The sequence below is a fragment of the Haliotis rubra genome, unplaced genomic scaffold (assembly GCF_003918875.1).
Source record: "Haliotis rubra isolate DU_JTF1 unplaced genomic scaffold, ASM391887v1 Scf20, whole genome shotgun sequence".
NCBI lineage: Eukaryota > Metazoa > Mollusca > Gastropoda > Lepetellida > Haliotidae > Haliotis > Haliotis rubra.
In genome coordinates, this window is record NW_025766003.1 from 1,582,643 (window position 1) to 1,606,633 (window position 23,991).

Here is a 23,991-nt window from a genome sequence, read left to right on the forward strand (position 1 = left end):
ATGATTGGCATGGTACATATGTTTCTAGGAAATGTTTTTTACCTCCAGCTGACGAGTTTATTGTAGGGTAATTAACCCTACATGTTTTGGTGTGTGAGTATATTTTCACACTTTTTATTGAATTGTGTTCAGTTTAAGAACTAACTCACGCTGTGATGAGTGTGAATGAGGTTGGTTTAGGTAAGCCAGGGTTGAGCTGGACAGTAATATGGCTGTAACATGGCCAGCCCAAGTAATGCAGTTCAGAGATGGTTTTGTAACACTGACACAGGTATAGTGCAGACAGACTAATAATCATAAATCTCCATACAGCACATCCTGACACTGCTAAGGGATGTAACTCTACACCACGAAATGAAGCAGACAAACTATAGGGGCTGTGGGGTAGCCTCATGGTTAAAGCGTCCGCTCATCACACTGAAGATCCGGATTTGATTCCCCACATGGGTGCATTGTGTGAAGCCCATTTCTGGTGTCTGTCACCATGATATTGCTGGACTATTGCTAAAAGAGGTGTAAAACTAAACTCACTCACTCACTGTAGCACTTATGCTCCATCAGTGAGGGAATGAACAGTAACTTTTCCTCACAGGTGAGCAGTTTTCCTACCATGAAACCAGTGATGACTAACTTGTGGGTAGAGTCCACTGGTCACCTTAAAGTGCCTAGGTTGCTGCAATTTCACTTTGCTGTGTTGCATTTTTTATACTTATCAGAAACCTAATGATAACTCACAAGTATATCCATGCATAGTTGCCGTGAAAACATCATCTCAATGAAACTATCCACTTTCACAAATTGGGAATTACATTTGGCCTATTCCGCCACAGAACGTGAACTGGGTGGATCAAACGAGAACTGATCTACTGATGCAACAATACTCACACTGGCATATATTTTCATAAGTATATTGTCACATCTTTAGATTGGAGTGGGGTATAAATTGCCATATTTCTGTCTGAAAGGTTAGAAGACCTGACGTAGGCAGTCTGATTACTGAATAAATCAATTACAAAGTTTGAGATCATTGGAACTTGCAGCTGCAAATCTTATGCACGTTTTGTCTGCAAGTGCAATTAGATCTTAATGTACAGGCTGTGACCTATTGAACCAGCTATACTTTGCCAATATTGCCAGTTTCAAATGCCACCAGCCCTTCTCTAGTTTTTGTACTATTCATGAAATTAGATTTGAAAGACAGCCCCATTATACTGACCAATCAGAGCTGAGCAAAATGTTGGGAAAACCAATTATCAGGCATGCCCTTTGCTTGTTTCTGTTTGGGGTGTTTTTCCGTCTGGGAAAATGTCGATGAAGTGCTACTTATGGTCCTCATGAAATAATATCATTGTTTGTTTTATTCCAGCAGGGGATAAGGGGGAGATAACCCTGTCTGGGCCAACAAAAGTTCTGAAATGTAGACAGTTTGAAGTGGGTTTTGCGTCATTTTCCTTCCTGATTGGCTGTGGGATGAAAGACAAAAGTCAGCCAACTATATTTTTGTACAGAAAGTTCATATTCCTAGGAAAATATCAAATTTGTTTCTTTTAAGATATTTTCTGTTTGTTTTGTAGCTTTTTAAGTCTGTTGGACACAGGGGCAGTGGGGTGGGGTAACCTAGTGGTTAAAGCGTTCGTTCGTCACGCTGAAGACCCGGGTTTGTTTCCCCACATGGGGCCGCCTCCGTGGTGTAATGGTTAGAGCATCCACCCGGAGAGCGGAAGGTCGCAGGTTAGATCCCCGACCGCTTCATACCAAAAGACGTTAAAATATGGTACTTGTTGGTCCCTGCCTGGCGCTCAGCATTAATGGGTACAACAAGGACTGGTCGGCTCAGTATAATGTGTCTGAGTGGGGTATTCATGCTTCACTGCGGCATGGTATCTCAGTGGGCCAGCCCTATAAAACCAGCTTCTGCACGTCATCATATGAGCGAAATATTCTCGAGCACGACGTTAAACCCAATTTCACCTCACCTCACCTCACCTTCCCCACATGGGTACAATGTGTGAAGCTCATTTGTGGTATCCCCCGCCGTGATATTGCTGGAATACTGCTAAAAGCGGCGTAAAACTATACTCACTGTCGGACACAGACTAAGCTTTTCTTGTTTGAAGACTTGTGGTGGTGTTTGGGGTTTTTGGGGGGTTTTTTTTCAGAAAATATAGAGACAACTATTGGGGGAGCTCTTCCAAAGACAGTTTGAAATATACGGTCTTGTTTTGCAAGGTTCACTCTTTGTTTGATTTCTCTTCACCAACGCATCTTTCTGATTTATGCCAAAGCAGTGAAGTGCGACAGCTTTTCTGATGGTTTTCCTCCTACAGCAGCATGACAAGTGGTGATATTACTGTAGTAGTATTTTTAGTAATGAATTTATTTGCCGTCATAAGTTTTTGCAGTGTGACAGATTCTGCTTCATGGTCATTCATGAATTATCCATGCATTATGTATTGTGAATAAAAAAAATTGTAAAGGTTCTAAAACAGGTTGTTTTTCCTCTCGAACAACCCGTCAGGATGTATATTCGTTTCATTTATAAATCATAAGTGATATAGAATAATGAGGCTTATTACATATTTTGTATAAAATTTCAACTCCCTGTTCTTGTAGTTTGGATAGAAAGCTGAGATATGCAAAGAGATTGACTTTAAGCAATATTCCAGCTGTACAATAACAGTAGCTAAATAATTAAATATGGACAAATCTGTCGTGTGCATTTCATTTTTGAGGGAAAAAGATGCAGGTAATAGTGCAAAAAGTACGGTTATTGGTTGTCAACATTGAACTGAGATGTTGTTTCATGACTAAAAGACATGATTTCATAATCCAGATAGGGATTTTACATTGAGCAGCCTAGCTAGTAGTTTTCTTTGTAAGGCTACACCTAGCTTCGCACTTCTGTCTCCTATTGAGGCAAAGGGCACAGGTGATCTGTGATCTTAGAAGCTGCAACTTGCTGGGCAGTCTTGTGTCCCTTAGTTGTGTCTATCCGCTGAGTTTGATTCTAACATTTGGCAAACTGAACGACCTTTATGTATCAGCACCAAACAATGCTTGTGGCTTTTGCCAGTTTAAAGACCTGCATCCCTTTGAGCTCTCTTTGAATATGCTAACACGCTGTGACATAATTGAAATAATGTTCAAAGAGAGATTAAGCTCAATTTTCTCAGGAATCACCATCAATGATGAAAGGAAAATAATGTTCCTGAAATCAAAGTTGTGAAACAATCTCTGTGTCTTAAACATCAAACTGATCTTCAATTTGACATGACCTATTTTTGAAATTCTTTAAGCAACAGCACAGTAAAGAAAATTTGAGTATTCATTTTTGTGTTCTTTAAACTTGTAACAGACCTTTCTGGTGGATGAATGGAAGCAGTATGTGAACAGATTCTTTTCTTATGATCACCTCTGCTTCATTTAATGTCTTGTCATGACATCCACTCCTTCTTAAGATAGACGTATGGATAAAAAAATGTTGAAATCTCCATTTGTGGGTCTGCTTTTATGAATCCTTACAAATGTTTTCCCCCGTGCTATTATAGCATGTTCTGATGAGGATGAGACTTCAAGAAAGCCTGATGTAGACAGTTTGGCCGTCAGGGCTGGTGACAGGGAGGCTGTCCAGGTTATTTATATCTATTGCTTGGATGGTTTTAGTTGTTGCGGAGTTGACATGGAGCTTAGATGTGGATATCATTTCCTACCTCAAAGTCTCTAGAAGGTATTTAGGCTATCAGTGCTACTTCACACAAATCTTCTTGCCAGCAGACATAAGCATTGATTTTCGTTGCGTAACTCTCTTTTTGAGCAGTAACAATTAACGTTGTAGAGATGACTACATCTTTTTCACCCGAACATCCCATTACTCTCTCATATGTTGAAATATGTCGATCATCAATTTTGGTGGAGGATTTGAGCGTCGTATCTCAAGGGGCAGATAGGTAACTGTGGTATGAGAGTATAATAGCCATCTAGTGATACGTCTCATGAGACCAGGTGATTAAAGTATTGTAAATTGCTGGTTGTGTGAAGGAGGAACTATTCATAGGCTTCATGTGCATCACATTGCTAAAAGTGACTTCGATTTTATGGCTCTTTAAGCCATGTCAGTGGAAAAATGTATGATTGTGAAATGGAGTGACTAGTGAGCGTATGAGTTTGGTTTAACAACCCTTTGAACAAGTTCCAGTTATGTGATAGGATGTAAGCTTCATGCAGAAGGTCATGGTTTAGTGGAGTTAATTTTAGTGCCACCTTCAGCAATATTTCAGCTATGTTATGGTAGCAAGTAAATATGCCAGTCTGGACAGACCATAGCTTCACATGTAAGGAAGTGATGGTGATACAGGGTCCCAACCCACGAAGCCACGAAGCGTTTGTAGCACTACAACATATGTAAGCCTATGGTAAATTATAGCATTACGACAGGTCGTAACGTTACGAATGCCTTGTGGATCGGACCCAGGTCTTTTGCCACTTTAGTGAAACCCAAGAAAATTTGGCTGTTAAACCAAGATATTATTCAAGTGAATTTTGGATATTACTTCCAATCAAAGGTTTCAGGCGCTATCACAAAGGACAATAGTTCCAGTTATGTAATACTGATAATAGTTTCTGTAAGAGCAATACATTGACCATGTGGATTAACAGCAGCAGAGACACACGACATTCATCCAGACAACTAGTTCTGTGACTGTGTATCAAAACACTGGCTTTTTACAAAACAAATTGTGTGGTTTGGATTTTATCAAAATGATTTTACTGAAACATGTGTATTTGTATTTTTATATATGGATTTAGATACATATCAGTAGGGAATACAATTGTATCAGAAATAGTGAAATACAATACTGTATATGTACTTGCATCCACATCTTAGCAGCAGGAAGCACAACTTCTTAGACTTGGAGTAAATTGGTCAAATGTATTCAGATGATTTGGGGAAGGTCCCTTTTTAAGGCCCTTCACAATGGTTGGGAGATTATAATTATATCTGATCATATTCCTGCCTCATTTAGCTGGCTAATATAATGAAGCTTAAAAGTGCAAAATTTTAAAGTGTTTGTTTGCATACTGAAACACACATTCTACCATAAAGTAGGAATACACTTGATGCCCATTTGGATTTACAAGGTTTCAAAATAACAAACTCCACATGATTTGACTACCTCCCTGCTACTGAAGCTATTTAATGTTTACAGAAGAGTATTTCTTTCTCATTCAAATTGTATAGGCCCTTTGAAATAATGATGTTAACACATGTAGGTATCTACACAGTGGTTTCCAAGTTTAGTTAGCTCTAATTTAAAACACACCATGTCTATAACCTGATTCTGCCTTACACTCTTGGATTCACGCTGATGACCCTGGGTTGATTCACCACATCAGGTACAATGTGTGAAGCCCATTTCTAGTGTCCCCTGCCGTGATTTTGCTGGAATATTACTAAAAGCTGTGTGAAACTAAACTCACTCACTCACTCACTCACTCACTTCTTTGACAGTCTGTTGAATTGTGAACACATGAGTCTGTTTTGACATAAAAGAGCAGTGATAATATCAAAACAAAATTGTGACAGATATGTCTCAGTGTTGGGGAAACAGGTATCATGATAATGTAAAGACATTATCTTTACTACCTATTTTATTCTTAGGACAGACTTTTGACATTCAGGTACGATGAAAAAGGACCCTACCATTAGGAGGGAGTATGTTTCATTGTACATAATTGCCAATTTTAAATGCCTTTGATTTGATTACATTCAGTCGCATTACATCTTTGGTTATTGTTGAACCTATGGTTGTATTAAGTTAATGCAATGTGTCATGGATTAATTCAATGCTATCAGGATTATGTGATAGAATAATTCAATACTTGTCAGGGATATGACAAGAATAATTCAATCCTAGTCAGGGATGTCTCAGGGATTAATTCAATGCTCATCAGGAATATGTGATAGAATAAATCAGTACTTGTCAGGGTTATGTCAGATCAAATCAGTACTTGTCAGGAACATGCCATGGATTAATTCAGTACTTATCAGGGATATGTCATATATCAATTCAATACTTGTCAGGGATATGTCATGTATCGATTCAGTCCTTATCAGGGTTATGTCATGTATCGATTCAATACTTGTCAGGGATATGTCATGTATCAATTCAATACTTATCAGTGATATGTCATGTATCAATTCAGTACTTTTCAGGGATGTGTCATGTATCAATTCAATTATACTTATCAGGGATATGTCATGTATCAATTCAGTACTGATGAGTGATATGTCATGTATCAGTTCAATACTTATCAGGGATATGTCATGTATCAATTCAGTACTGATGAGGGATATGTCATGTATCAGTTCAATACTTATCAGGGATATGTCATGTATCAATTCAGTACTTGTCAGGGATATGTCATGTATCAATTCAATACTTGTCAGGGATATGTCTTGGATTAATTCAATACTTGTCAGGATCCATATATGATAGAATAATTCAATCCTAGTCAGAGATATGTAAGGGATTAATTCAATACTTGTCAGGGATATGTCTTGGATTAATTCAATACTTGTCAGGATCCATATATGATAGAATAATTCAATCCTAGTCAGAGATATGTAAGGGATTAATTCAATACTTGTCAGGGATATGTCTTGGATTAATTCAATACTTGTCAGGATCCATATATGATAGAATAATTCAATCCTAGTCAGAGATATGTAAGGGATTAATTCAATACTTGTCAGGGATATGTCTTGGATTAATTCAATACTTGTCAGGATCCATATATGATAGAATAATTCAATCCTAGTCAGAGATATGTAAGGGATTAATTCAATACTTGTCAGGGATATGTCTTGGATTAATTCAATACTTGTCAGGATCCATATATGATAGAATAATTCAATCCTAGTCAGAGATATGTAAGGGATTAATTCAATACTTGTCAGGATCCATATATCATAGAATAATTCAATCCTAGTCAGAGATATGTCAGGGATTAATTCAATACTTGTCAGGGATATGCCATAGAATAATCCAATACTCAACAGGAACATGTCATGGATGAATTCCCTCTTTATCAAGGGCATGTCTTGGATTCTTCTTCCCCAATAAAGAAGCTGACTGCAGTAGTTCAGCTTACGTACACTTTGTGCAATCTAGCAGACAACTTTTCATCAGTTTCTCTGAACTAGAAAATATTTATTTATGTTGACAGTCAATTTTCTGCCATGCTCTTGTTTTATGGTTTGTGAAAAGAATCACCTGAAGCTGTCGTGGTAGTGACACATCTATAACTTGATTTCCTTCTCTTTGTACAACCAGGAGACAGGTTTCCGTGTATGTAGCTTACGGCTACTCAGTCTGTGTGTGGCTCATTCAAGCCTTTTTTAGAAGAAATTGGAACCGATGATTACCATGTTACTTGGCTCTGGCTCATTCTGAGGCATAATCGATTCTGATATTCTGTGTGCGTTCTGTTCCTTTTTCCAACATAGTGTTAAGAACATTTTAATGCACTATCATGACTACCATCCTGCTCATGGAAAATTGATAATGTATTTTTTTTTAACAATTTCATGTTTAATTTATACATTAAGCTAATTTAGTGTTCCTTTTCAAACATGCTGGGATCTTAATCTCTTTGGATTTCATGAGCCTGTCAGCAAAGCCATGTTATATTTTTCTATCAATTCATCAAGTGAATTCCCTTGTCAATTTGAATGCACAAAATTTCCAAATAGATGAAATTCATTTGGATTTGATCTTTTTCTTGATATGATATTCTGAATTCATGAATTAATTCATATTTTTTTCATATGATATTTCAAAATAATAACCTGAAATTGTGAGCAAGCAGACAAAGATTCCCTTATCGTTATTGTGAACTGTATGGAGCAGTATATAGGACGAAGATGAAACACTATCTTCCTCTTGATTGACAGTAAGTGAATCGATAGTGAACTGTCAGCCCTATTAGTGGAGATTTCTTTGTGATATGTTTCTTCTGATAATTTCTTTTATCAGAAACACAATTGTAATTTGTTGTAAATTTGTCACACAAGGAGGATTATGCTTCTTCTGCAGAGGTTTTGTATCTGCCAAAGTTGTTGGAATTGTTGGCGGAGTAGTAGTGACAGGATTTGGAAGACTTTGGAGACTAAATCGTGTAAAGGAGGTGTTTGTTGGTATGTATTGTCTTATCAAGATATTAATCTGGGTGATGGGGTAGCTTCGTGGTTAAAGCTTTCTTGTGTCTTGCTGAATACCTGGATTTGATTCCACAGATGGGGTGTAAAACCTTACTCACTCACTCACTCACCTCACTCACCTCACTCACCCACCCACCCACTGACTCACTTCACTCACCTCACTCACTCACCCACTGACTCACTTCACTCACCTCACTAACTCACTATTATTTCTTCAATTTTCTTGTGCATATCTAGTAAGATAGGTAATATTTACATGCCTTTGCTACACATTTAGAAGTTGGAGAGAACAGGTAAACGTGAAACTCTTTATAGGCAAGAATATATTCATGATACCAATTCTAATGTTTTTGCTCATTGAAGTTTCAAACCTATACAATATTTAGAATTGTGATTTGGTTTCTTACATGCGCATGTGGTTTAATCATCAAAGTAACAGTCTTTACTGTAACAAGCTTGTTTGCTTTTAGTATCAGCACTAATTCTATTTAAGTTTGGTTCATTGTGGGGTTTTTGTCAACATCCGACAGTGACATTTTCAGGGAAATAATCTCTTTCATTTCCTTTCTATTTCAATCCATATTTTACACATTTCTTGAAAGAACCACAATTTGTTCAGAACCAAAAACACTTTAGACAGACAGACAATTTATTTCAAGTATTCAAGGCCATGGCCCATATTAAAAACACTTTAGACAAGGTCATTGACTCTAAGGGGATTAACAAATTAAACACTGAAGTCTGGAAAATAATTTAGTGCTGAAATGGGATATCAACAGTGGCTTCATGTGTATGTTTGACAAACATGAAGAAATGTTTGCAGACTGTGAAGTTCCAATGTTCTCATTCGGCTGTCAGATATCCTATACCACAGTGTGCTGGGAGAGATGCATATCCATGAGCCGGCAGCTGTTAGATTGGCATCAAGTTGCAGTTTAATGTCGCCAGATCTTGTAAAGTAACCACTGGAAGTATTGACAGACTAATTGTGTTTAGCGCCTCAAGGAAGTGTTGCTTTCCTCATTTCATGACTTTTGTAAGGTTGATATCGTTTGAAGTATTTTAATTTTGGCAGAAATCAATTTCTAAGATGCAATTCCCAAAATATGTGCTTAATTAAACAGGTATTTGAGTGATATGGTTACTTCAGTCAATTTGTAGAAGTCTGTCTTGTTGAATTTAATTGGTTTCAACGATTGCTATAACAATGTGTGTGAATTCTTCAAAGTAAAGCTTTGACAGTTAATTGTTAATAGCAAATCATCTGATGGTGTTGTATGATTGACTTTTCCACAGAAATGAGACATATTCAAAAGTTACATTGGTTGACAATAACTTTTTGTGATTTTTTTCTTTGTATAAGAGATTGAACAGATAATGTTTAATAGTACTTACCTGTGAGTGAATGGTAGATATTTGATCCTGAAGACTATGTCCTAGAATATTGAAGATAGTGTAACTTCAAATCAGCTGGTATCAAAAAGCATGTGTGGTAACAAGACCGTGTTTCCAATAATACAACACTGACTTGAAGTGTGCTATTGTTCCTTCCATTACACTACACCCCCTCATGCTCTTCTTAACACATATTGATTCACATGCTGACCACCCCAGTTTCCTGCAATAGATTCTTCCACCAGTCACATTCAGACAAACCTATTTCAAGCAGAGGGTAGGAAGGTCAGTCTTGTCCAAACACTCACTGGTCAAAGCAGTAAGCTGACCAATGCCAGAACAGCAAGGAGAATTCACTGTCATCCAAAGGGGAGAAGAATTCTAAGAACGTGTTCTAGTGGGTGGAAAACAAGCCTGGCTTATCTGATTGGTTGGTGGATTGGCTCTGATTTATAGATATCGTTTCATCTGCCAATCAAATGGCAAGACAAATAAGCCAAGCAGGTGGCCCACCACCACCTGACCCTCACGACTCATTTGGGATTGACAGTTTGATGGAATCATGTGTGTAGTGCAAGACCATGCAGATTGGGAGAGAAGGCATTGATCCCAAATTCCAATCCATCCCTGTGCCTTCATATCTCCTTGTTGTAACAGCTGCCGCTTGTCCTAGCACTGATGTTACCATTAAAGCTTTATAGATTTTCTAAAACTATTGGCAAACACTGTGAACAACTGACTTGCTGAGAATTGTTTGTAACTTCCTCATATAAAGTCTTTCAAATTCTGGCATAGTTAGAGGGGTACTTAAATATTTATGAGATCATTCTTGTTTTATGAACCTACTGACTATGGTTATATCAGCTAAACTGATAAAATCTCAGTAATGTGTAAAATTTGTTTTGAAGTCTATGAGGTGACCATATTTGGTTTGGCTTTCAGTGTGCAGTACATTCTCTGTGTTTTGTTTTCAAACTAATGGCTATTTTTTATCCTTGTCAGCTGTGTGCAAGACTGATAAACAATATGTTACACAAGTCAATGAAGTTTCCACTTTTATGAAACTATGACTTTGTTCCATAGAACTTTGACAGAACTTCATGCTTGAAAATATGTTTGCCTTGTCAGACTACTGTGTCATCATGGCTTTGTGGGACTAAACAGTGGCTCGTCACGCCAAAGACCCGGGTTCGATTCCCCAAATGGGCAAAATGTGTGAAGCCCATTTCCGGTGTCCCCCGCCAAAATATTGCTGGATTATTGCTAAAAGTGGCGTAAAACTCGCTCACTAGCTATGTGGGACTAGACATGGGCTGCACCAGAGTGGCGAAGTCACCAACCTGTTTCACTTAATATTTTACTTAAAAAGGGATATTCCTGTGCTGTTTAAGCAACATTAAACACCATATCCAACGGCAGAATGTTTCCGCTCATACACTGACAACAGATGGTGGCGAAAACTGAGTTGTTGATTCTGGAAAAATGTCCATCAGACAAGGAGGGACACTTTGTGTTTACAAACGTCAGTGATGAAACTTTCTCATTATAAGCAGGTTAAGTCAGCTGTTGAGTAAAATTTATGGTCGATCTTGTGATAGTTTGACACATGTGTTCTGTGTAATTAGCCCCTTGACCTAATTCAAACTTCTAAATGTTTAAATATGTATGTTTGTTGTTTTATGCTACAGTCACTAACTGTCAAGCTGTGTTACAGATGTCTGGCAATAATTGGGCTTGGGCCAAACAAACCAGTGATCTATATTGTGAGGAACATTACCCATCAGCCTTTCATGCCCTGACCTAATATAGTCACCTCTCGTGAAAAACAATAGACAGCATAAACAGTCATTCCTCGCCCTTTGCGATACTGCAGTCTCTGTTAAACCACGTGGTTAAAAATGTTCCTCAGCAATCACGCATGTTGACATCATCTAAAATAGCTTATTAACAAATCTGCTGGTGTGCTCAAGTCAAGCATGTAATAAGGATTAGGTAACTAAATTCCAGAACAAAGTTGGATTTGTTAAATCTTTTTCTCAAAAATAAATCCACAAGCAATATCAGGAATGATGAGATTATGAAAATACGTTTTATCATTTACTTCTTAAATGAGTTGAAAATATAGTTTAGAACATCAATTAAAAAATAGAGAAAAATGATAATCAGAACAACTTTTAGAAGAATGTGAAATATAATCTTTTTCTGAGGCTGAAGCATTGATAGGTAGATGATGATTTGTTTGATGTTTTTCAGCATCGTTACATGTTATTGAACATTTTGTCATCACAAAGAGAACGTTACTTGATATATTTGCTCACAATGTATTGTTTTAAGTTGACATGTGCAAAATTGTTTTGGATAAAGTTCTGCCTGTGAAATGAGGTTAATTGGCTTCAAAACACTCCATGTGTGAACTTACAGGCTTCAGGAAACTGGAGATTTTAACTGTGAATGTTGGATCACATGGACAAGTGGAGAGAGATCAATAGAACTGAGTTCACCTGTATTTTTGTATAAAGATGCTGATCTACTTTGAATGACTGATGAGGAAACAGTTTGGATGCTGCTGAAATATTCATAGTGTATTTAGCGCAGGTGAGACGGATCTGTGGGCTATTGTTGTGTTATTTATCAGCGGGCATCATTGTGTCATTTGTCAGTGATATTATTGTGTTGCGTGTCAGAGCTGTTATTGTTTTACTTTTAGATGCAATTATTCAATTTTCATAGTCAGAACATTGCAGGAATATGTAACTTGCCAAAATGTTATTCTCCTCCGTTCGCATCAGTTGTCACTGTCGTATATACCATGTATATGTGTACCGAATTGTACTTTGACCTGTTGCCCACAAACAATGAATAAAACATTGAAGACAGTAACATCTATGAATAGGAACCAACTCAAATCAACTTTGGGTTAAAAGATAACTTAGTGTCTGTGCAAATAGACTTTTATGTATACTTGTACCTGAAGATCTCTTGGGCAATTGTTGAAACATGTTTCTCAAGGTGATTAACACTCTGTGTGATATCATTTAGCCATCTGTTTGTGTCTAAATATTGGAGACGTATATTTTCATAGGTGGAATTCAGACCATACGGGAATGATAAAGGAAAAGCTGTGTATTTATATAAGAGCAGTTGGTCTACATTAAGTAGCCATTTAGATCAAGCCCCAAAAGTACAGCCCAATGTCTACTGACCTTCACAGATATTCTCTGGGGGGGATGCCTTGTTTTCCATGGACATCACACATTTGCATTGAGATAAGGTTGTTTTTTCAGATGCGAAAGACATGCTGAACTTAATGTGAAGTAAATTGATACTGTTATAGTCCACGACAAGATACTGTTTACATGGAGAAAGTCATTTCGGTAAATACGAACCCAATATTCATGCATTTTTGTGAGCCTGCAGGCATTGTTGTTTCTTCAGCAGGAACAGGGAGGTTCGTTTGCTTTTCTACTGACCAGAAATTAATCAGGTATTCCCTTGAGTTCGTATTTTTCCATACAACATGGTTTCAGTGTTGTGTCATGTTCATTCTGTTTCTGTTTGGGATTTATGACTCATGCAATTTTGAAAACAAACAGATGTCCCAAAGGCTACAGAAACACAGAGTCCAAATGTTCATATAATTAACACTGTTTCAGTGTCCACAGTTTGATTGTATTACAAGATAAATATGTGACATGGTATCATATATACAATCTGTGTCAAAAATATGTAATTCTATTTGCGAGAACCTGTGTTTCGGCTATTTTCAGTAGATATCAGTCTTAGCAGACGGACTTACAAAAGCTGAATTTACCAGACCTGATGACATTTCTTTAGACTCAAACTGACCAGTGTCTACGGTTGCAGAATGTGTCTGTCTAGTAGATCACAATGAAGTACTGTGTTTTGTGGCTGCTGTGAAATTGTTTTTGCATGATTGCCCTCTTGGCAATTGTTAGTTTTATTAATGATCTCCAGTGACTATTCATATAATGTTCATTGATATTTTGCTTCTTATCCCCAATGGAACCTGTTTGGGCAGATACTGCAACTGATTGATCTCTGGTGTTGATGTTTCTACTTGAAAAAGTTGTGTATACATCTGATACTCCTTTAACAATACGTCCGCCCGGAGTGCGGAAGGTCGCGGGTTCGATCCCCGACCGCGTCATACCAAAAGACGTTTAAATATGGTACTTTTTTGTCCCTGCCTGACGCTCGGCATTAATGGGTACAACAAGGACTGGTCGGCTCGGAGTCAGTATAATGTGTCTGAGTGGGGTATTCATGCTTCACTGCGGCATGGTATCTCAGTGGACTAGCACTATAAAACCAGCTTCAGTCTGGGCTAGTACAAGCAGCCACACATACACATACACACACATGCACGTCGTCATATGAGCGAAATATTCTCAAGCACGACGTTAAACCCAATTCCACCACCACCCCCTTTAACAATATACCTTATTGGGTGTATCACAGACAGGGAGATCAAATCAAATTTATGACAGTCAAGTTTTCAATATGGCAGGAATAACGAAAGGATTCTGGATTAAGCTGCTGAATTCAGATGTGTTCATTCTGATCATTCTCAGGTTACTTTAAGCTCATCGATTTCACAAAAGCAATTTACTATCATCTTTTAGGGATTGAATAGTTTTGAAAGAGCTGCCACTCAAAGTTTGAGGAGGTCATATCAGAATTTCAATTTTGAATTTTGAAAAGACAGCATGGTATTGACTCTTCTTTATTGCTTCGGTATTTTCAGTTTATTTCAAAACAATAAGGCACACGTCCAGTGCAGTGTTTTACAGACAAAGTTGAATCCCTACCAAGTGGACCCATGACGATCTGGGTTGGAATGAACCTTCAGTAACCCATGCTTGTCGAAAGAGGTGACTAACGGGATCGGGTGGTCAAGCTCGCTGGCTTGGTTGACACATGTCATAGGTTCCCAATTGCACAGAACGATGCTCATGCTTTTGATCACGGGATTGTCTGGTCCAGATTTAATTATTTACAGACTGCCACCATATAGCTGGAATATTGCTGAGTGCGGCGTAAAACTAAACTCACTCACTCACTCAAAAACTAACCTGGATTTCTTGTAAATCTTTTTCAGACATCTTCACCAGATAGATGCAGTGTTGTTGTCGTATCCTGATCAGCAACACTTGGGTGCAGTCCCAGTCATGCAAAAATAGTTGCAGATATTATGGATTCTGTTCTAAAGTACTGTCGGAAATAGAAAAAAAATGTTTTTTCACATTTATATCTACAATTTAGGTAGTTAATATGTGAAAGTGTGAAATATCTGTTAAACTAAGTTCGGCCTAACTGCAGTCGCAGTGGGAGGGAGATAGTAAACGTAAAAGAAGGATTGTAGTGAGGAGAGATTAGTGCAGAAATGAGCAATACACGTTTTTTCTAAGCCCAGTGCGAATTATTCAGAACAGTCCATGGCTTTATGCAAATTAGTGTGGGATAATATTGTATTACAAAGGACACTTTTTAAATGATCATTTTGAAATTAGATTTAGCGTCATTATAAATGATAGCAGACATAAAAAATAATAACCTTAATCCTGAAACTATTAAGGATGTAGCTACTATGGCATCTCACTATCACTATAAAAAGAAACAGGTAGGAGGGGTCGTCTCAAAAGTAAAACCAGGACGGGTGTCGCAGACGGTTTTGGGGGTCTGGCTGGGGAACTGAGATATTAGCTAAGATAACATGATCAATAGAGACATATTAAATACACATGAAAAAACATAAAATATCTTTGAGATGACCCCTTGTGCCTGTGGGCAGCACGTGCATTTCATGCCATGTGAGTCAACGGTCCGTCCTGAGCGACCTAATTGCCATCTATAGTGTGATCTATTGTTTTCAGCAGCTTTTCGTATTTGTTCTAAGTTTTGCCCGATTTTACAAGTAAACATGCTTTTCTGGATACCCTATTACGCATCCCCCTGAAGGTCCTAAGGCCCATGTGGGTTATTTCGACATATGCTATTTGCAATTGTGTAAATTTTAGTGATACAGAGTAACAGCCTAAACACAGTTTTTTTTCTATTTCCGACAGTACTTTAGATCAGTATAACGCAAAGCCAGTAACCCATATGAAACATAATCAGAAGTTATATATTTTCTATCATCACAGATTATCTAACATGACAAATGTTTTTGAGAACACATACAATTAAGTAAGGCATACACTAACCATTGAACTCACAAGTCAGCAGTATTTAATGTCATTGATGGTCAGTTCACTTCAGCTTAAAAGCTCACTTTAAAACAAATATGAGTTATCTAATCCACAGATAGCCTACCTTCCAAACTTGAGTATTGTTTATCTCCAAATCTAATGCAATTTGTTCTGATATATACTGAAGGAAAGAAACACTAACCTTTTCTGTGTGCCAAGAACAATTTGAGTGTTGTTATCATGCCTCCTGTGCCTGGAGATTATGGAGAAAAATAAACAAGTAATAGAATTTGTTCATTACTCCCAATGAAAAAATACATTTTGTCAGTTTTTGTCATCTTTAGGATTGCCGTGAGGACTGGTGGAAATCTAATTTTACTTGATTACAAAGTTTGTTGCAAGTCCTGCTTGAACCAAACAAGGATATTTACTATGTTTACTTTTTCTGTAAGTTTATTTTTCAGTTCCAATTCGTAGCAAATTTGAAGTTTTCAGAAGTGCTTCAGGAGTAATGGCGATCAAATGCTACTAATCAACAGGACTATCACCACTGTTAAATTTTTACTTGACACTATTTATGATTCTGTTTAATATGTTTTTTCTTTATTGGAACTATTAACATAGAACCTTTGTTAGACTAACAACTAGCCTCTGAAATGAACATATTTTACAGAAAAAAATTCATAGGTAAAAAATATATAATATAATGAAAAGGAGCCCTGAGACTTTCTTCATTTTCAGAAGCTGAGGAAATCTAGACTTGCCACATTTTCTAGACTTGCGTGGGCTTTCTTGGATATATTTGCTTCAGGGTCTGTACAACAGACTAAACCTTTGTGTAAATATGCTACAAATGTTAACACAATAATCACACCAGTTTACCACCATAAATGCAACAGAAATTGAAGTCAATTCTTAAAACACACCATTAGACGTTATCATAGGGGATCTCATTCAGTGACATGTCCACTCCATCATACCTGAGGAGTAGTGTTGTTTTATTCATTCCTTGTAAATAGTTGATGGAGGCAGTTAAGTAAACTGTGGGGTATTTCCCTGGAGCATGATCTCTATGATTGATAGAGACAATAATTAATGGTCTCTGCTGATTGGAATTGCCAAGGGATCCATGTAAGTAGAACTCTCTGGTAGCTGACTGTTTTGTGCTGGTATGACCAGAAGATCTCCCAGGAGGATATGTCATATGTCAGTCATCCTTTAAAGTGGGTGGTGGGTGGTGTATGGGTCGGAGGTGGATGGTCTATGGGTCGGAGGTGGGTAGTGTATGTGTCGGGTAGTGTATGGGTCGGAGGTGAGTGGTGTATGGGTCGGAGGTGGGTGGTGTATAGGTCGGAGGTGGGTGGTGTATAGGTCGGAGGTGGGTGGTGTATGGGTCGGAGGTGGGTGGTGTATGGGTTGGAGGTGGGTGGTGTATGGTTCAGAGGTGGTGTGGCATATGGGTCGGAGGTGGGTGGTGTATGGGTCGGAGGTGGGTGGTGTATGGCTCTTAGGTGGGTGTAGTATGGCTCTTAGGTGAATGCAGGTCACGAATCAGATGAAGTTAAGAAACAGTGAGCTGGGACAGTCCTTGGATAAGTGACCGTGTTTGACAGCTTGACTCCTGAGAGTTTCTAGGACTTCCATCCTACTCCACAACGAAGCACATGTGATACATGTGGTCTCACCTTAGTCAAGTGAGTTTGTTAAAAATTGCCCCTGTTCACCCAGCAGAAAATGGGTACCCGGTTCGATAAAGTCATGTGACTATAACCTTCTAGCGCCTAACAGGCAGCTTGGGTTATCAGGGGTAATAAGAATCAGGGTGTTAGCTCCTTGAGCATGCTTTGTTGCGTGGAGATTAGACCATTATAAGACTTCTCAGTATTATTATTTATTATTCAGTGAAAAACGTCAAAGATGTGTTAGTTTTTTCCCATCAGGTACAGTAATGATGCAAAAAGTGATTTATAAAAACATTTCATGCAAATATCACAACCTTTGGGTTGATCTGTGCAACTGACATTCAAAACAAGTTCAAAATCATTCATTTTGCACCATGTTAAGTAGGAATGACAAGTCTTTATGGATTATCAACTTCTTTATTGTATAATAGGGATGTTTCGATATAGATACTTATACTGTTTTCAAGCAAGTCCATAAAGGTGAGTCATTCCTATTACTTGCAACTTCTAGAATGCCTTTCAAATCAAACAGACCGTGTTAAGTGTCAATACTGCGTTTACTATTTTTATATTTTGGTATTGTGTTTTGTGCTCCAGGATTTGAAGGCAATATATATCTACAATATACTTCCTCTCTTGACAAGTGACAAAATTTAAAGGACTGTGTCCCTGTGTTAGTTGTTTTATGCTTTGCTCAGCTGTATGTTGATGGTTTCTGAATAGTCTGGGCTAGACGATCCAATGATAGACATCCTGCGCATCATTTGGATACAATGACTTGCACCAAGCAAGGAAGCAACTCGCCTGGCCATTCCCTGCGATTAGTCCCCATTTACACCAAGCATGGATTGCATGGGACCTGTGGTGTTCTGTGATGATAATGACATCAAGATATCACTGAAGTACTGTATCAGATTGTACCAAACGGTCTATTCTTATATCAGCCCTGATATAAACATTTCAAAAATAGAATTCATGCTATCTATAGACAGAGGAATATTGACTTCAAAGAATACAATTCTGATGATATTTACACATTACTAAGTATGTGACATTTCATTACCAGATTATGTGAATTACTGAGTGAGTGAGTGAGTTTGGTTTAACCAATGTTAAGTCTCATTTCTGCAGGAACAACTCTTGTGGAGCTCAAGCCATGGTAAAGCTCAAGAATAATTCAGGATATGAATGTGAAAAAATCTGCCAAATTCTTCAGTGTGAAATTGAGTTTTTCAGATTCAGAAAAACGTTTGATTCGTAGCTACAGCATATGAGTTATGGCCATTAGACACCTTTCTGAAGGAAGCATTCAGTGTGATGCACCAGTGACCAATAAACACTTGATGGTAAATGCTGAGCAGGACATAACTAGGATTTCTCAGCCATAAATCCTCCCACCCAGACTCGAGAGTCCATCATATATTGTAGTTTCCTGACAACTTTCATGGAGCAGTAATTTGGCATGTTACTTGTAATGATTCCATAAGTAAATGGTGTTGGATGCTTGCATTAAGCTCTATTTGCCTCTTTCCTGGATTCTATTTCCAGCAGTGTGGTGTATGATGCTAACCAGGGGAATATGACTAGGCTTGTTAAACTAATGGGCCAATATTCCCAAAATTACCCTGCTGTCCTAATTCCAATTTGTTGCAATGTCAATTGACATTCTCACTTGAGTTCTTAACATATGAGACGTCTGGGTGGGAATTAAGCACTAATTGCTGACTGATGAAGGACACATGAGTGAGAGTTGTATGTTTGTCAATGTTTAGCTGGCTTATGTGGAAACAGCTGTGTGTAGCTGGTAGTGAACCCCCACCCCCAACTTGCTTGGTTTTGTGCTGTGTAAGACTCTTATTTGAGGAATGACCATTTAATATTTTGTGGCTAGGGGGAGTTTTGCTGCAATTTGTTTCAGAAACATAATTTGTTTACAAAAATAATGGACAAGATTATTTTGCCTCAGGTTTAACACCAAAATTTGTTCACTGGATATTTTGAAGAAAGTATGTTTCACACAAAAAATTCAGATGTCTTAATTGTGATCAAGACAATTTTGATAATTAGAGTAATGATGTTATTTTAATCAGTTAATCACAGTACGACACAGATGGACCAGTTGCAGCACAGGTGCAGTTGTTTGCAGTTTTGAGTTGTGCCCCTTTTGTGTGCCAGATACAATGTACCTTTGATCAAAGTCCAAGTTGCTGTTATTTTGTTTTAGATTTGCCAACACCATGCACATTCTCAAATCAGAAAATGTCCTAATCCTGCTGACTTCAGTCTTCGTCTTGTGTCATATGACTCACTCGTTCACTCAATAGGTTACGGGTACTCACATTAGTTTCGGTATTGATAGGGGTGGGTTGGTTGATAGCCTGATGGTTAAAGCGTTTGCTCGTCATGCCGAAGACCTGGGTTCAATTCCCTACATGGGTACAATGTGTGAAGCCCATTTCTGGTGTCCCCTCCGTGAGGTTGCTGGAATATTGCTAAAAGTGCATAAGACTAAGCTGACAGATAGAAAGAGAATATATCAAGTGACAGTATTTACAGGAATCCACTTTGGACCATTGCTTTTTAGGAGGTTAGGAAGACAAAAGAGTGAAACATGCCAATCATATATATGGAACAAGTCTCGCACAAGTCTCTAAGGTAACAATTAATAGTTTAAATGATAATTTCTAATAAATATATAAATAACAGACTGGGGTCCTTAGACTGTACTGTCCGCTTATCTAGACTTGCCTGTTTAAAGGAGAGAATTACTATACATGCGCTCAGCACTCAGTACAGCCTTGGAGCAAGGCTAACATGGAACATACAGTTCCATTTTGATCACTGAGTTTAACTCCTGATTTGAATCGATTTCAACTATCATGTTAACTCTCTTCAGTCAAAGCATAAACAGAGATGTTGTAATGTGAGAACTTTCTCCTGGTATCTTATGATTTATATCAAGAGTGTCATTAAGCCCTTGTATTTAATGTCTTGGAATGATTTTGACACATTTCTTTTAGCTCAAATGTCTGTCATTATCAGTGATAAATCAGATAATGAAACAAATACAAAGTCTGTAAATTCTCAAGGGGTCAGCTTCCCATGTAGTTTTGTTATTTAAGTTATGGTAATGGTTCAGAAGGTATTAATTCCACAAATGATATTCTGACATCAAAGCCAAGCAAATGAGGAACTATAATCAAACACTTTAAAACTGTGTTATAAATCTCATATCACCCGACCTCGCATGTTTCTTAGCTAATATAAGTGATTTGCCAAAGCTGCCATAAAGAATTAAAATTAGTCCTGTCTTGGAAAATACAGACTTCAGGATTAGAACCCCTTGAAGGATAGCTGACCATGCCTATTACAATCACAGAAGCACAGATTTATAGCTTTAAAGGAAGCTGTGTCTCATACTGATATTCAGTTGACTGACTTTATCCATCAGAAATGGATCATACTCAAGTTTCTTTGGGTTCTTTTGGTTTTTAGTAGGATCAGATTGTCCAGCTAAGAGCGGGATTTAGGGTTTGGAGGTGACAAGGTTGGGAGTGAGACAGGGTTGGGAGGTGACAGGGTTGGGAGGTGACAGGGGTGGGAGTGAGACAGGGTTGGGAGGTGACAGGGTTGTGAGGTGACAAGGTTGTGAAGGTGACAGGGTTGGGAGGTGACAGGGTTGTGAGGTGACAAGGTTGTGAGGTGACAGGGTTGGGAGTGAGACAGGGTTGGGAGGGTGACAGGGCTGGGAGGGTGACAGGGTTTGGAAGGAGACAGGGTTGGAAGGTGACAGAGTTGGGAGGGTGACAGGGTCGTTTATGTGACATGATCGGGACAGTCTGACTTGCAGCTAAATGGATTTGTCTCACCTTGGTGTACTTCCACTAGGTCATCTTGTATGTCCAGATTGTGAAAACTGCTCTTCTTTACAATTTTCACAGAATACAATTCATGATTCACAGTTTCTATTGCAGTACAATTTGTATGAAAGCATAAATTCTTTGTTACAGTTTTTGCTGGTGTCATTTCCATAAGTGCTTAAGCATTTCTAAGAGCAACAAGGGCTCATATTACAATGAATACAATAGTTATACAATGGTCGATTATTCTCTGCTTGCAACACCACAACTTGTATGAAAAATGTTGTTTCCAAAGTGAAGTAACTGATTGGTCCCCACAGTTCCAGCTCCTTTGAATAGACGTAACTGAGGCGTTACACATCCTAAACTTGTCACGTCTAAGCTGATTTCTGATATTGCAAACCAACAAGTTTCCATTGTGACAACAAATATTTCAAATAAATGAGCCTCTCGTTCCCCATTTGGGAATAAGAGATAACATTTTCCCTCAAATGTTAGCAATTTGATTTTCATTTGGACGTAGATGGAACCCATTATACTTTTCACATTCCTATTTTGACAAGGTTAACAATTTTTAAATTCTTTGTCAGTAAATGGTGTAGCAAAGATTTTTCATTTTGAAATCTCTCTGTTTCATTGCCCTGTTAAGGTATCATCATCTGAAAGTTTGATTGATGGCATCCCAATTATTTGAGAATATACCTCTTTAGAATTGGTCCCAAGCAACCTGTGCTCGCCGTTAAGAGGCAACTTGATGGATTAGATGGCCTGGCTTAGTCACTTGGTTGATAGCTTGTAATCATCCCCTGAAAGAGTTGACAGTAATATCAATCACTGGATTGTCTGGTTCAGTCTGATTATTGTCATCATCTACAGGCTTTCCCCTCGCAGCTGCAGTATTGCGGAGTGTTGAATTAAACAACAAACACCCAAACACCTACATCAAGGTTTTACTGTGACTTACAAAAGTGGAGGTCCAAGGGACCCCTATCAATACATGTTACAGATCCTTGCTGGTAATATGAGGGTCCTGTAAAATATTGAAATGGTGTAGTGTATGTTCAGATAATTACTTCAGAGTCTGGAAAGCATCAGAGGTCATGTGTTTGGTTTAAACATATTTTATTGTCCATATGACAGCGGGATTAGGCACAAGTGCACCACTTATGATCGCCTTCTCCCTAAATACAATTAAACATATTACATAGGTCATGTGTGTCACTTCGGACGCACTTTTGGGGGGTTGTCCACATTTATATGCATTCTAGACGCTCATTTGTGCGTTGCATAAAACCCTGCCTACATGATCATCACAGTCAAGTCAAATGGTGTTATCTTCAAAATGTATGAAAACAAGTCATTCAGCTGTGTTTTGCTTGACGTCGGTGTAAGAACCTACACCAAAACGTCGCAACATAATATTATAAAGAAGTTATCATCTATCAAGTATCTCACCTAACTAAAGTTAAAAACTCACTGTTGACATTTCACTCTTGTTCATGAACACCTTTATGAAAAAAACATTTGTACAGTAATTGCATTTTTTTGTTTTACCATAAAAAGCACATTATCCTTTGCCATCAGAATCTGATATACCAACAAAAAGCTTTTACCAAGGCCGCTGTCATCCTTTGATCATTATCAAATCAATGTACATTGTCCAACATATTCCCTTATATTTCAGCATTTCACTTAATTGATGTGTAAAGCTTCCTTTTGAAATTCTAGGTGCTTCCCACCTCCTCGTCATCTGAGCCGAAGGAAATGCCATTGACTAATGATCACTGGACATAGAAGGACGACAGTGATCAACTCATTCTTAAATGTCTTCCCCATGTAAAATCTTGGTCAAATATCGCTGCTGTGGACAGTTTGATTTAAATTTTTGCTTTGTTTATCACACAAGTATTTGAAGACTTGTTTATTTGCAATCAGCAATATTGAAGTTATATTGCTACCATCTAATTTCTGTATGTGTTAATTAGTGCCTGAAATTTGTTATAGAAAGTGATTTAATTATGGCTGAAACTTCTTTCCTGGAAGCTCATACTTAAGACTCTTAGATTTACAAATCAATATTTGGCTGTTAAAAAGGAATGAGTGAGTGAATGAGATTGCTTCCCATCATTCCATCAATCTTGCTGTTCTTTGCAGCAAATTAGAACAAGGGACCAACTTGACCAGACCTTGTGTGTTTGCCTTAATGTACTGACTTCTTACTTGAAGTTTTCAAACATTTTAATCTCAAAAGTAGGTTAAAGGAAATCACAACTTGTACTGTAAAATGAGTGGGAGTCTAATTGGTTGAAAAACATGAATAAATTGAAATCAAAGCATGAAAGTCTCCTTGACTATACACTTAACATGATTATGTTTTTTTCTGAATACCAATTTAAAAAAAGTCATGCCATTTCAGCTTGGCAAAATGGATAATAAATTCACTTAAGCTAAGTGTGCTTTATATGATGTGGTGTAAATGTTTTGGTTTCAGAAATAACACTTTAGTATTTGGTAATTTGTTTGATCGATGTTGTTGGGTTGTTTTTGTTATGAAAATTCATAGACAAAACCTATATCAGTTAATAAAAGACATGCCCAAAAAGGCCTCAAAAGTAGGATGGTGT

General features: G+C 37.8%; 1 protein-coding gene across 3 annotated transcripts in view; it reads left to right on the plus strand.

The window, feature by feature from the left end:
• The window catches only part of LOC124275568 (cleavage and polyadenylation specificity factor subunit 2-like), a 188,458-nt gene that overhangs the window by 70,772 nt on the left and 93,695 nt on the right, over positions 1 to 23,991 (plus strand). The window lies entirely within an intron of this gene.